The 15069-nt window shown below is 43.6% G+C and overlaps 1 long non-coding RNA gene across 1 annotated transcript in view; it reads left to right on the top strand.

Moving 5' to 3' along the window:
• The window catches only part of LOC110504336 (uncharacterized), a 31502-nt gene extending 16779 nt beyond the window's left edge, over nucleotides 1-14723 (top strand). The window contains exon 3 of the long non-coding RNA XR_002470590.3: nucleotides 12681-14723. This is a non-coding gene — a long non-coding RNA (uncharacterized LOC110504336). The remainder of the gene's footprint in view (nucleotides 1-12680) is intronic.
• The last annotated feature ends 346 nt before the right edge of the window (nucleotides 14724-15069 follow it).

Here is a 15069-nt window from a genome sequence, read left to right as displayed (position 1 = left end):
TGTTGTTCCAGGGAGTACCTCCCCATGGACGTTGTCAGCACTATCAAAATACAGCTTAAAATCACCTCTCACCTGGTTTGTGTTGAAACACACCCTCTCAATAGGTAGCTCTCTTTCTCTCCCTCCCTGCTTCCTGCCTTCCTTCGCTTTCTCGCTCTCCCAGGAAATTCATTTGAACAGTTTGCGGACAGTGTTTTTCTTTCCTCTTGATTGGTTTCCATGAATATGTGTTGTAAAGGGAGGTTGTTGTGTAGCTCTGGGGGTTGAGGTGGGGGTCGAGGTGATGCAGGCAAGGTCAGATAAAATAATCTATAGTGAAGCAACGCTCCCCTCTGTTCTCTTTCCTCTGCCCTCCCCTCCTCTGTTCTCTCTCCTCTGCCCTCCACTCCTCTGTTATCTCTCTCCTCTGCCCTCCACTCCTCTGTTCTCTCTCCTCTGCCCTCCCCTCCTATGTTCTCTTTCCTCTGCCCTCCCCTCCTCTGTTCTCTCTCCTCTGCCCTCCACTCCTCTGTTCTCTCTCCTCTGCCCTCCCCTCCTCTGTTCTCTACTCTGTTCTCTCTCCTCTGTTCTCTCTCCTCTGCCCTCCCCTCCTCTGTTCTCTCTTTCCTCTGCCCTCCCCTCTGTTCTCTCTCCTCTGCCCTCCCCTCCCCTGTTCTCTCTCCTCTGCCCTCCCCTCCTCTGTTCTCTTTCCTCTGCCCTCCACTCCTCTGTTCTCTTTCCTCTGACCTCCCCTCCTCTGTTCTCTCTCCTCTGCCCTCCCCTCCTCTGTTCTCTCTCCTCTGCCCTCCACTCCTCTGTTCTCTCTCCTCTGCCCTCCCCTCCTCTGTTCTCTCTACTCTGTTCTCTCTCCTCTGCCCTCCCCTCCTCTGTTCTCTCTTTCCTCTGCCCTCCCCTCCTCTGTTCTCTCTCCTCTGACCTCCCCTCCTCTGTTCTCTCTTCTCTGCCCTCCCCTCCTCTGTTCTCTCTACTCTGCCCTTCCCTCCTCTGTTCTCTCTCCTCTGCCCTCCCCTCCTCTGTTCTCTCTACTCTGCCCTTCCCTCCTCTGTTCTCTCTCCTCTGCCCTCCCCTCCTCTGTTCTCTCTCCCCTGCCCTCCCTTCCTCTGTTCTCTCTCCTCTGCCCTCCCCTCCTCTGTTCTCTCTCTCCTCTGCCCTCCCCTCCTCTGTTCTCTCTCTCCTCTGCCCTTCCCTCCTCTGTTCTCTCTCCTCTGCCCTCCCCTCCTCTGTTCTCTCTCCCCTGTTCTCTCTCCTGTGCCCTCCCCTCCTCTGCCCTCTCCTCCTCTCCTCGCCTGTGCTCTGCCCTTGTTTGTCACAGTCATCGGACCTTCGGACCCAGTATGTTTGCATTTAATTAAACAAAGCACACAAACTTTACATCACTCCCATACCTGTCAATAGCACATCTGAATTGATTACCCTCAGCTCTGAAACAGAAGAGGAAGCATAAAACAGGAACTTCACCTTCCCCCCTCTGAAACTCATTAAGGGGACGACAGGCCAGAATGAGTCATAAGATTTTAAAGCTACAGTATGTACACTCCTAGCTGGGATGGAGGCAGAGGCATCGGGTCATTAATCTATACTGAACAAAAATATAGATGCAACATGCAACAATTTCAGCGATTTTACTGAGTTACAGTTCATATAAGGAAATCAGTCAATTTAAATAAATTCCTTAGGCCCTAATCTATGGGTTTCACATGGTAGTCAGAGTTAGCATCAATGTTTTGGTTCCCTCTCCTCCCCTATAGATAATGGGTTTCGTTAGCCATATACTCAAGCGAAGAATACCCCACCCTACCAAGCTCTATTGAAAATATAACCACACTACAGTTTACCTCAATCTCTCTCTTTTTGAGAGCAGCACTCTCTCCCTCTCGCATCTCATTGGAAAACACCTGTCTGCTTTTACCTTGAGCTCCACTCTGACAGTTTGATGTTCTCAGTAATTCAGTCAGTCCCGTCAGTAATGTACGGTAATATATTCCACTGACATTCTGCCGCATTATTGCCTCCAGATATTGTCTCATGTAGTGACATAGCATTTGAATATTAAACGTGTCTCTTTGCCACGGGGTGTTGATACAGAATAACGTTGCCTACTGTCAGGTAAACTGCAGGCATGCTTTCATTGCTTAAGGTCAAGTTTCTGTCGGTTTGTGATAGAAGTGTGGCCAGCGGCACTCTCGCTGCAGAGTAAAAACCAGAGAGTAGAGGAGACCTGTTGGTTGGAAGCCTGTTCAGTGCATCATCCGTGTACTGCACCTTTCATCTACAAGACCTACTAATCAAATCAAATCAAATGTATTTATATAGCCCTTCGTACATCAGCTGATATCTCAAAGTGCTGTACAGAAACCCAGCCTAAAACCCCAAACAGCAAGCAATGCAGGTGTAGAAGCACGTACTACAGTATCCTTGCAGTGCTTCCCATCCTTCTTTCGTCTACAACTTGTTGTTTTCAGAAATTGAGATATGCCTCTTTGCTGTTCTGTCAACCACCTTTGACAGTACGGATGGCCAGTATGTCAAAATATTTTCCTCCCACCAAATTCAAAGCCAAAGGACCATATCAATGTGTCAATCAAATACAATGAAAACAGCTGTTTTAGAGTGGCTTGTTAAAAGTCACTGTTGTTAGCTGACACATCCTGTAACTCCCGGTATGTTGCTGTGGATGTGTTGACATCTATAGTTTTACTATGTACCTTTTTCACTCCCTATAAATATCTTGTATCTCTGCAATGAGGGTGTATTGTGATGCAAGGCTAAATTCAATTAAGTATAATCACATTTAATCTCATGGTATCTCTCCCTACAGCATGCACACCCCCCCCTCAATAACTACTGTTGCAACACAGCCCCACCCTCTGAACATTTTACAGGCAAGGTGGACATGTTGAGGAATGCTATGATTCCAACTGAAGGTCCATGTCATATACCCTTATAAAAGAATGTATCATGAAGGAGAGGCAATGCATGTTTGAATTTCACCATGTAGAAAGGGAAGAGGAAGAAAGGATGCTGTTGTCTCTTTTGGATGACAAGTCACCTGGTACAGATAATCTTGACACCAAATTGCTTAGAGTTACAGCTAACCAAATATCTACCACAATCTCTCATAATTGTAATAAGTGCATGATGTACAGTGCTTTGCAAAAGTATTCTTCCCCCCCGTGGCGTTTTTCCTATTTTGTTGCATTACAACCTGTAATTCGAATGTATTTTTATTTGGATTTCATGTAATGGGCATACACAAAATAGTCCAAGTTGGTGAAGTGAAATGAAAAAAAAATATGGAAAAGTGGTGCGTGCATATGTATTCACCCCCTTTGCTATGAAGCCCCTAAATAAGATCTGGTGCAACCAATTACCTTCAGAAGTCACATAATTAGTTAAATAAACCACCTGTGTGCAATCTAAGTGTCACATGATATCAGTATATTTACACCTGTTCTGAAAGGCTCCAGAGTCTGCAACACCACAAAGCAAGGGACACCACCAAGCAAGCGGCACCATGAAGACCAAGGAGCTCTCCAAACAGGTCAGGGACAAAGTTGTGGAGATGTACAGATCAGGGTTGGGTTATAAAAAAAATATCAGAGACTTTGAACATCCCACGGAGCACCATTAAATCCATTAGAAAAAAATGGAAAGAATATGGGACCACAACAAACCTGCCAAGTGAGGGCCGCCAACCAAAACTCAGACCAAACAAAGAGGGCATTAATCAGAGAGGCAACAAAGAGACCAAAGATAACCCTGAAGGAGCTGCAAAGCTCCACAGCGGAGATTTGAGTATCTGTCCATAGGACCACTTTAAGCCGTACACTCCACAGAGCTGGGCTTTACGGAAGAGTGGCCAGAAAAAAAGAATCAAACACGTTTGGTGTTTGCCAAAAGGCATGAGGGAGACTGCCCAAACATATGGAAGAAGGTACTCTGGTCAGATGAGACTAAAATGTTGCTTTTTGGCCATCAAGGAAAATGCTATGTCTGGCGCAAACCCAACACCTCATCACCCCGGGAACACTATCCCCACAGTGAAGCATGGTGGTGGCAGAATCATGCTGTGTAGATGTTTTTCATCGGCAGGGACTTTGGAAACTGGTCAGAATTGAAGGAATACAGGGAAATTCTTGAGGGAAACTTGTTTGTCTTCCAGAGATTTGAGACTGGGACAGAGATTCAACTTCCAGCAGGACAATGACCCTAAGCATACTGCTAAAGCAGCACTCAAGTGGTTTAAGGGAACATTTAAATGTATTGCAATGGCCTAGTCAAACCCCAGACCTCAATCCAATTGAGAATCTGTGGTACGACTTAAAGATTGCTGTACACCAGTGGAACCCATCCAACTTGAAGGAGCTGGAGCAGTTTTCCCTTGAAGAATGGGCAAAAATCCCAGTGGCTAGATGTGCCAAGCTTAGAGAGACATACCCCAATAGACTATAACTGTAATTGCTGCAAAAGGTGCATCTACAACGTATTGACTTTGGGGGGTGAATAGTTATGCACGCTCAAGTTTTCAGTGTTTTTGTCTTATTTCTTGTTTGTTCACAATAAAAAATGTTTTGCATCTTCAAAGTGTTAGGCATGTTGTGTAAATCAAATGATACACACACCCCCAAAAAAATCTATTTTAATTCCAGGTACATGCCAAGGGGGGTGAATACTTTTGCAAGCCAGTGTATGGAGTGTGCCCAGAAGTCAGGAAAGAGTCAAAGGTTATTCCACTACCTACCTTAGATAAATCTGCATTCACTAGTCCTAATTGGTGTCCTATAAACTTGCTGCTCGTGTTACGTAAATGATCTGTACAAATCAAGGATTGTTTCTCATGTAATGGTCTGATAACGGGTTTCCAGCATGCATACAAATAAGGGCATTCTACAAGGACGGCCTCAGCACAAATAACAGATTATTGGTTAAAGAATACGGATGGCAGGAAGTTAGTAGATTTCAGTCTGTTTTTGATGTAATTGATCATGAACTGTTACTAGGTAAACTCAAATGTTATAGTTTTAAGTCTGCAGCTATGTTGTGGATGGAAAGCTATTTATCCAGGAGAAGGCAAAAAGTGTTCTTTAATGGTAGCTTTTCAAACAGTAAAGAACACTGTGGTGTTCCTCAAGGAAGCTGCCTAGGCCCACTTCTCTACTCTTTCTTTACTAATGATTTACCTTCAGTATTGAACAATGCAAGAGTGGTAATGTATGCTGATGACTATACAATGTATAATAGCGCAGGATCAGAATGTAATGAGCTAACAGATGTACTGAGTTTTGATCTAAGAATTGTGTCTGAAGGGCTTGATATGAGCAAATTGGTGTTGAACATTTCTATAATGAAATGTATTGTATTTGGTTCACGATATATGCTTGCTGATGATCTCCATTTGAATTTGTCGATGAATAGAACGCATGTAGAGCAAGTGAAAAAAACAACTACTAGGTGTCATATTGGACTCAGCTTTATCATGGTCAGAACACATAGATACAATTGTTATTAAGATGGGTAAGGGAATTGCTGTTACAAGAAAATGTTCAGAGTATGTAAGATCTAGCACTCTGAATCAGGTATTCAGTTCCTGGTCTTATCACACTTAGGACCAGGGATTGACCATATAACTGGACAGTACTCTATCACACTTAGAGTACTGTCCAGTTATATGGTCAATCATTGCTCCTATCACACTTAGAGTACTGTCTAGTTATATGGTCAATCCCTGGTCCTATCACATTTAGAGTACTGTCCAGTTATATGGTCATATGCAGCAAAGATATAAAAAGGCTCCAAATGGCTCAAAACAGGGCAGGTAGATTAGCTCTTCATTGCTCTAAACAGGGCTGGCAGATTAGCTCTTCATTGCTCTAAACAGGGCTGGTAGATTAGCTCTTCATTGCTCTAAACAGGGCTGGTAGATTAGCTCTTCATTGCTCTAAACAGGGCTGGTAGATTAGCTCTTCATTGCTCAAAACAGGGCTGCCAGATTAGCTCTTCATTGCTCAAAACAGGGCTGGTAGATTATCTCTTCATTGCTCAAAACAGGGCTGGTAGATTAGCTCTTCATTGCTCTAAACAGGGCTGTCAGATTAGCTCTTCATTGCTCTAAACAGGGCTGTCAGATTAGCTCTTCATTGCTCTAAACAGGGCTGTCAGATTAGCTCTTCATTGCTCTATCTATATGAATCTTATCCAAATGCATCACAATCTCTCATGGCTTCATGTTGAAAACAAATTACTATCCAGCCTTCTGATTTTCTTTAGGAATGTTATATTTTTCAGACCAATTTGTACATACTAGCAACACGCATAACCACCAAACCAAACAGGTAAATTCAGGGCAGCTAAGAAAACCCAGGCCAAGGCAAATCATCTTAAATCTACAGTTTTATGTAGAGCCATAGCTGAATGGAACTCTTTACAATACATATTTCTCAGGCAAAAAGTGAATCCACCTTCAAGAAAAATAAAAGAACATCTAATGCTATAGACCATATAGCATAGGACAGGAAATAGAAAGAACATCTAATGCTATGGACCATATAACTGGACAGGAAATAGAAAGAACATCTAATGCTATAGACCATATGACTGGACAGGAAATAGAAAGAACATCTAATGCTATGGACCATATAACTGGACAGGAAATAGAAAGAACATCTAATGCTATGGACCATATAACTGGACAGGAAATAGAAAGAACATCTAATGCTATGGACCATATAACTGGACAGGAAATAGAAAGAACATCTAATGCTATAGACCATATAGCATAGGACAGGAAATAGAAAGAACATCTAATGCTATGGACCATATAGCATAGGACAGGAAATAGAAAGAACATCTAATGCTATGGACCATATAACTGGACAGGAAATAGAAAGAACATCTAATGCTATAGACCATATGACTGGACAGGAAATAGAAAGAACATCTAATGCTATAGACCATATGACTGGACAGGAAATAGAAAGAACATCTAATGCTATAGACCATATAGCATAGGACAGGAAATAGAAAGAACATCTAATGCTATGGACCATATGACTGGACAGGAAATAGAAAGAACATCTAATGCTATAGACCATATGACTGGACAGGAAATAGAAATAACATCTAATGCTATAGACCATATGACTGGACAGGAAATAGAAAGAACATCTAATGCTATGGACCATATTACTGGACAGGAAATAGAAAGCATCAACTGAATGTTAAATGTGTTTCCTGTCATGTATTTTAATTGTCTGTATTGTCTACTTGTTAAATGTTTGTAAAGTCTTCCTTTGTAATGTCTTAATTGTCTTATTAATTGGTGTTGGACCCCAGGAAGATTAGCTAACGTTACAGCATTAGCTAATGGGGATCCTCATAAAAATGTACAAATTCTCTTGGCCTGTGCTTGTGGTCTCCATGCTGATAGACAATTGGTTACTGGTTGTCTGTGAGTCCTTCTCTCCCCAGTCCCAGCCTGGTTTTTGCTGCTCCTGCTCCCTCCCAGTCACATTGGGCCTACCCGCTCCCCGCTAAACAAACAGTCGCCCGCTCATCTATTTGCCTGGCGAATTAACAGGGGGGTTGGGGGGGGGGGGGGTGACAGCTCTCAGGGCTGGGAAGGCCCCATACCCCACAGATTGGGAGGGAGAAAAGAGGGCATTCTAGTTGGTATTGTGTTTAAACCATCCTCACTGGAGGGCCTCCATTTTACTTGGGAGATAACAGCTTCTTCTCCAAATCAAATGTTATTTGTCATATGCGTCGTAGACTAACAGTGACATGTTTACTTACAGGTCTTTTTCCAACAATGCAGAGTTAAAGATAAAATAGAGGTAGTGACACACACTTTGTTCCAACAGTAAAAACTAATGCACAACCCAATTCCCCCATGAACGTGACATTTTCACTCTTGGAATCGTTTGGGTCGATACTGCAGCTTGCAAGTGCTTCCCATGCATTGCATATATGCACTGAAGTCCATAGTACTGTTGCTGATGATTTGCACTTTTATCAAGTGGCTCCTGGCTCCTAGTGGAGGTCAACAAGATAGAGTTGACAGTTTCAGAGCCTGGTCAGTCAGCATGGTCTGGGATATTCTTCAGTCTGATCCTTTCCCAGAAAGAGGCCTGTCGGGGTTAGATGTGGAGGGGTGGGGTTAGATGTGTCAAGGTGTGGAGGGGTGGGGTTAGATGTGTGGAGGGGCGGGGTTAGATGTGTCAAGGTGTGGAGTGGCGGGGTTAGATGTGTCACGGTGTGGAGGGGCTGGGTTAGATGTGTTCTAGGTGTGGGGTTAGATGTGTCAAGGTGTGGAGGGGCGGGGTTAGATGTGTTCAGGTGTGGAGGGGCGGGGTTAAATGTGTGGAGGGGCGGGGTTAGATGTGTCCAGGTGTGGAGGGGATAGACTGCAGCCCAGGGCCAGGAGCAGAAATAGCAGCAGTAGTAGGATCTGAAGACAGTCACACCCCACCGTTAGCTGACCTCCAGATGGATGGATGGCTCTGGCCCTGCTGGGACGCATCCCAAATGGCACCCTATTTCCTATTGTGCACTAGGGCTCATGTCAAAATAATTGCACTATATAGGGATTAGGGTGGCATTTGGGACCCAGTGCTGGTTGTGGTGGTGTGGGAGGCAGTGGAAAGCAGCTCTGACGCAGGCCCCGTCACACAGAAGTGAGAAGAATGCAGGGGGAGCAAAGTTACACCCCCTCTCCCCCCCATCACCCCCAGAGCACACTGCTTGCCAGAGGAAACAGAGGTAGCCCAGAATCTGGCACCTGGGTGGAGTCTGACGGGCCTGATGGGACCTGACCAGGGACTGATGGGACCTGACTGGGGGGTGATGGGACCTGACGGGGATGACTGAGCCTGAAGGGGCTGACTGGGCCTGACAGGGGCTGATGGGGCCTGAGCAGAATGTGCAATGACCTATCTGGAGCTGCCTGCTGAAGCAGACTTGGCCATAGAGGAGACGAGAGGACACAAAGATCCTTTTCATTAGGAGGTGATGGTGGTCTTGGCCCTCTAGTAACGACACACTGCTTACTGGTGGTGTCTGTCTCATCATCAGACCTGATACCCTCCTGTGAACTGAATACAGAGCAGCAGAGTACCTAGCTTCTTCCTCCATACGCTTATTATGATGATTTGGTGTTATGTTACTTTCTTATGATTCATGGTTGTAAATGTTGGAAATTGTATTTTCTGTGTAATTTGCAACTGTATAAAGTATTATGAATTATATATTAGAATATTTTAAATACTTTCTGAGCTCCTCTTTAAAAAATGGCATTAAGGGCCTACCCAGTGGCAACAGTCTAAGGCACTGCATCGCAGTGCTACAGGTATTACTACAGACCCGGGTTCATTCCCGGGCTGTGCCACAACCGGCTGTGGCCGGGAGTCCCATAGGACGGCGCACAATTCGTCCGGGTTAAGGGAGGGTTTGGCCCAGCATCGTCCGGGTTAGGGGAGGGTTTGGCCCAGCATCGTCCTAGTTAGGGGAGGGTTTGGCCGGTGGGGCTTTACTTGGCTCATTTCACTGTGGCGGGCCTGGTGCCTGCAGTCTGACACCGGTCGCCAGTTGAACAGTGTTTCCTCTGACACATTGGTGCGGCTGGCTTCCGGGTTAAGCTGGTGTGTGTTAAGAAGCGAGGTTTGGGCGGGTCATGTTGCGGAGTACGCATGATTCCACCTTTGCCTCTCCCGAGCCCATTGGGGAGTTGCAGCGATGAGACCAGACCGAAAATTGGGTGAAATAGAAAAAAAAAGAAGAAATGCCATTAAACACTAACAAGTGCATCTAGGCTGTCCATCCAGCACAATGCCCACTCCACTGAAACACTGCTAGATATACTTCACTGCTCTACTGCAGAAAGCATAGGCAGAAAGATTCTGATTCTGGGTTGTTTAGAATGAATGTGAGGAGCTGAGTGTTTACTTGGTCTTATTCCAGCTATAATTGTTGGTTTTGCGACACTGAATTCTTAATCAGGCATTATATTTTCTCTGGCTCCTCTCCTGTGTGTGTTTGGGTTTACTGACCACCCTCTGTAAATAGTGTTGTTCCCAATCCCCCACCGCCACACCAGTACACCTTGGACAGACAAGCGCACTACCTGGAACTGTCTTATTGTGCAAACGTGACAGAGTGGCTAATGTTATATTTAAAATACAACAAGGGATTGCCCCATTTACACACAAGGGGGGACAAGGTATTTGTTATTAGTTTGAGAGGGGGAAGAGATTCCTTGCCTTGTGCACTCGTCTACATTTGAACTAGTTAGGTGAGCCATGTTTGTGTGTTGATCTATGACATGGCCTGTATTGTGTGTGTGTGTGTGTGTGTGAGTGTGTGTGTGTGTGTGTGTGTGTGTGTGTGTGTGTGTGTGTGTGTGTGTGTGTGTGTGTGTGTGTGTGTGTGTGTGTGTGTTTTCTCTCACTATGCCGTATATCCAGTCACGGGTTGATGAATACAGGTTCGTAGTGATGATGAAGCACCATGTTGAGGGGAACAGGTGGAGAATAACTTCCAGACAGTACCTGGCTCAGACCACTCCCAGATGCTGCCTGATTACCAGTCAGTCAGTACAAACCCAGGGCAGACAGACAGACAGACAGACACAGCTTAGACAGCTTCGCTCCCAGGCAGGCAGCGTGATTCTCTGGCTGTATCCCAAATTGCACACTAGTCCCACTCCCTTTGTAGTACACTGCTTTTTACCAGGGCCCACAGGGCTCTGGGTAAGGTAGTGCACTAGGGAATAGGGTGCAATTTGGGCCACAGCCTCTGTCTGGCTGTCCTCAGATCATTACAACTGGACTGCTCAAGGAAAATAATCAATGCAGCATGTTTCAAACGGGAGAAGACAGCACTCCTTCGAAAATATCCAACATGTGTCTTCTGTGTAAAAGTGTTTGTTATTTCTGGTCTGTGTGTAGTGTAACTCATGCACAGTATCAGGAATTCAAGAAAACTTTATCAGCATCCACTACCCACTTATGAGTCAACGTTACAATTAAAAGATAACTTTGATATAATGGCCAGCATATGATTAGCTAGTTGTTTAATAATGACAAGACTAAAGATTTATCTGGTGATATGGTTTATCTGAAAAATCTAAGTGAAATGTTTTGCGGGAGAACTGGTGCACAACTACAGGAACGGTGTTGCCTGCCTATGTGAAGCCTTTCCACTTGTCACATTGTATTATTTCCATATCAGCTATATCACGGTGAGGACGGGATGAGATGTTCGTGGAAAGAGCTTAAATCCTCCCTCTATAACAAAAAGCTTGCTGTATTTCAGGGTTCACTCGCGGCTTTCTATTCTAATTTCATTCACAGTGGGAGCTTTTCCCTGTATAAGTGCTCCCAAAGTTTTTAATTTTAAGAAATGTCTTCATTTGAAAACTTCCATTACCTTTGTATTAACCTTTATTTAACTAGGCAAGTTTTTATTTATTTATTTTTATTAACCTTTATTTAACTAGACAAGCCAGTTAAGAACAAATTCTTATTTACAATGACAGCCTACCAGGTTAACTGCCTTGTTCAGGGGCAGAATTACAGATTTTTACCTTGTCAGCTCGGGGATTCAATCCAGCAACCTTTCGGTTACTGGCCCAACTCTTTAACCACTAGGCTACCTACCTGCCGCCCCTCAGTTAGGAACAAATTCTTATTTTACAATGACTGCCTACTCCGGCAAAACACTCCCCTAACCCGGACGATGCTGGGCTAATTGTGCACCGCCCCATGGGACATTTGGCTTTATTCGATTCCCTCGATTAGTACCATGGAATTATATTATAATCGAAGTCCTGTGAAATGTGTTCCTATTTGAAAAGACACAAAAAGACAATTTCCCGACATCTTAATGTTTGACCTTAACATAATTTCCAGTTGGATGCTTTTGAACTGAATAGCTAGGAATATTATTATTGACTCTATTTCAGTAACAAACCCATAATAGTCTGTTTAGGTTCAAATTAGATATGTGATGACTGTGCATGTTTTGGCCAGCCTCTCATGCCTCCTTTCTACAGAGCCAAAAAAGCTATGTTATGTTTCCTCCCTCTCAAACCCAGCTTCTCACTCCAAAAGCATTCCTCTCCTCTCTCGCACATCAATTCACTGGGATTTTCATCCTATCTGGGAATCATTTGCTTTTATTTTTACCCATAAAGACACCGTGATTGTCCTTCCCCTCAGCCAGGGAAAAATACTAGATCCTGTCAACGAGAGACGGAGAGAGAGAGAGACGGAGAGGAAAGAGTCAGTGTATTTTAAGGAGTTGTACGTTGGGTTTGGTTTGGGTGGTGTCTGACTAGCTACCCACTTAGTGTCTACATCCTGCCCCAGTTTACCCTGTAACAAGTGTGTCCTTGTGTTAGAGTGCTGTGCACCACCGCACCAGGAATGATGCATTCATTCCTCACATCCCGTCTCCCTCTCTTCCTCACCCTCTCCCCCTCTTCCTCCTTCTGTCTCCCCCTCACTCACCCTCTCTCCCCTCCTCCGTTCCCCTCTCCCCCTTTCCTTACCCTGTTTCCCCCTGTATTCCTCCCCACCTCGTCTTCCTCCCCATCTTTGGGGTCTCCCCCTCCCCCTTGTGTGTCTTTGGGTCATTATAAAGCGCTCTATAAAACACATGTTATTATTCTTTATGTCAACATGTAGGTTGGAGCGGCTGGTGGAGGTGCTGAGGAACAAGCTGGGGAAAGGCAGCGTCCGAAAGGTCATCTGACGGAGACAGACGCAGAAGGTCAACAGCAGTCTGTCCACTCTGTTCCTTGTTTCGTCCCAAATGGCACCCTATTCCCTATATAGTGCACTACTTGTGAGCATAGCCCTATATCCCTATAGGTGCCAGTTAAAAGTAGCGCACTGTAAAGGGAATAGGGTGCCAGTTGCGACACAGCACATCGCCGCACTGTCCGAACTGGAGCTACCTGACCCACTGGCTAGTGGAACAGCCACATCTGGTCACCAGGCTTCCTCCCTGCCTGCCCAGGCCCGGGCTGCTGCTGCTGCTGTTTAACGATGTGTAAACACAACCAAGCCTTAACTGGGCAAACAGTTGTTAGAAGTGCTGCACTCCAAAGCCCCATTCCAGTCTAGGCTCAAACTGAATAGTAAATGTTTACCCACTTGGGTTGTTGGTTTGTTGCTGCCCACTTCTCTCATTCTCTCTCTCTGTTTCTTTCTTAAATTGTACATTTTACTTCACTGACCATCTTTAGATTTTTTTTTGTCATCAACACATTTTGGTATTGATGTTTGTGTTGCTGCCTATCTACGGTGAGCTCCAGAAGTATTGGAACGGTGACATGTGTTTTGGCTCTGTACTCTAGCACTTTGGATTTCAAATGTCACACACTTCTACATTAGCGTCGATGCTACCATGATTACGGATTGTTCTGATGAATAATGATGAGTGAGACACACATCATACCACCACAAAAATGCTAACCTCCTGTTATTTTGATGGTGAGAGGTTAACACGTCTTGGGGGTATGATATTTGTGTATCTGTAACTTTCTCACTCATCATTATTCAGTCATTCATTCAGGACTACCCATAATCATGGTAGAATCCACATTAATGTTGAAGTGTTTAGAAACATATTCTTATTTACAATAGAAGTGACTCCAAAATGACATATTATTTACCATTCATTTCTATTGGGCACAAAATAATCTGAAACAACAAAAAACAAACAGCAAATGCATCCAACAAATCTGTAGAGTTACAAGCTTGATGTAATCATTGCATGCTATGAGCTTGGGACCAAATACTCAACTTTTGACTACTTTAATAGACATATAAAAGTGAATTTGTCCCAATACTGATGGTCCCCTAAAATGGTGGGACCATGTACAAAAAGTGCTGTAATTTCTAAACGTTTCATCCGATATGGATGAAAATACCCTCAAATAATTAAAGCTGACAGTCTGCACTTTAACCTGATAATGATTGTATCATTTCCAATCCAAAGTGCTGGACTACAGAGACAAAACAACAACAACGTGTCACTGTCCCAGTACTTTTAGAGCTCACTGTATCTCTGTTACAAATCAAATCAAATGTATTTACATAGCCCTTCGTACATCAGCTGATATCTCAAAGTGCTGTACAGAAACCCAGCCTAAAACCCCAAACAGCAAGCAATGCAGGTGTAGAAGCCTGGGAAAGGGAAATGCCTGTATGCATTACTGCACTATTATATTGATCAATTATATATTCTCTTTGATATCCCACATCAATACAGTGTCCTGACATGTTTCATTGAAAAGTGCTGTATTGGAAAGGTTGTTGGTGCTTCCTGGATTTGACATTGACACTGCCTTGGGCCAAATAACATGTCATTTGTTTGGTCAACTCCATCATGCTCTCGTATGAAATCATTCATGGAATTTGTGATATGAAGAACATCACCTATAACTCAACAGTATTCACTATTCTCAAAGGTTAATCTGTGACATTCGTGTTGACCAAATATAGTTTTATTGTAAGGGATTTTTTTTCTAAATGTTTATTAAGGTGCAGTACATTTTCAACTCAGTCATTCACAACCATTATATCCCTATGGAATGATAGTGACTTCTAATTGAAGATAAAACTCTGTTTTAACACTTCTGTTTATCTAAGGTCTGACTCTGAGTGTGGTAATGTGGAACAGCTCTTAAAGAGTATAAAATGAAATAAACCCACTACCTCTGATATTAACTTTGTTAAATCAATATGACAAATTTCTCTAAATCACACAACTTTTTTATTTGTTCTCTCTTACTGACTAAATGGTTTCATGAAGCAATATTCACTTGTTAGAAGTTTTCAAAGTAGGTCAAAGTATAGAGAGGGATATATTTATGTAACTCCAATAGTCAATGCATATCCATTTCATGGAACTTGAACTTCTAGCTTTATATATTTCAATCTTTAAATGTCTTAATTGTAATACATTGGTATTTAATCCCTTGGCACTATTATGTTGGCTATTGTCATAATATCCTAATTGGCCAGATTTTGACAAAGACCTTATTGACTTAGAAATAAATATGTTGTG

The sequence above is a fragment of the Oncorhynchus mykiss genome, chromosome 25, assembly GCF_057628025.1.
Source record: "Oncorhynchus mykiss isolate SJ-2025 chromosome 25, ASM5762802v1, whole genome shotgun sequence".
Taxonomy (NCBI): domain Eukaryota; kingdom Metazoa; phylum Chordata; class Actinopteri; order Salmoniformes; family Salmonidae; genus Oncorhynchus; species Oncorhynchus mykiss.
This window is presented reverse-complemented; position numbering and strand designations above follow the sequence as displayed.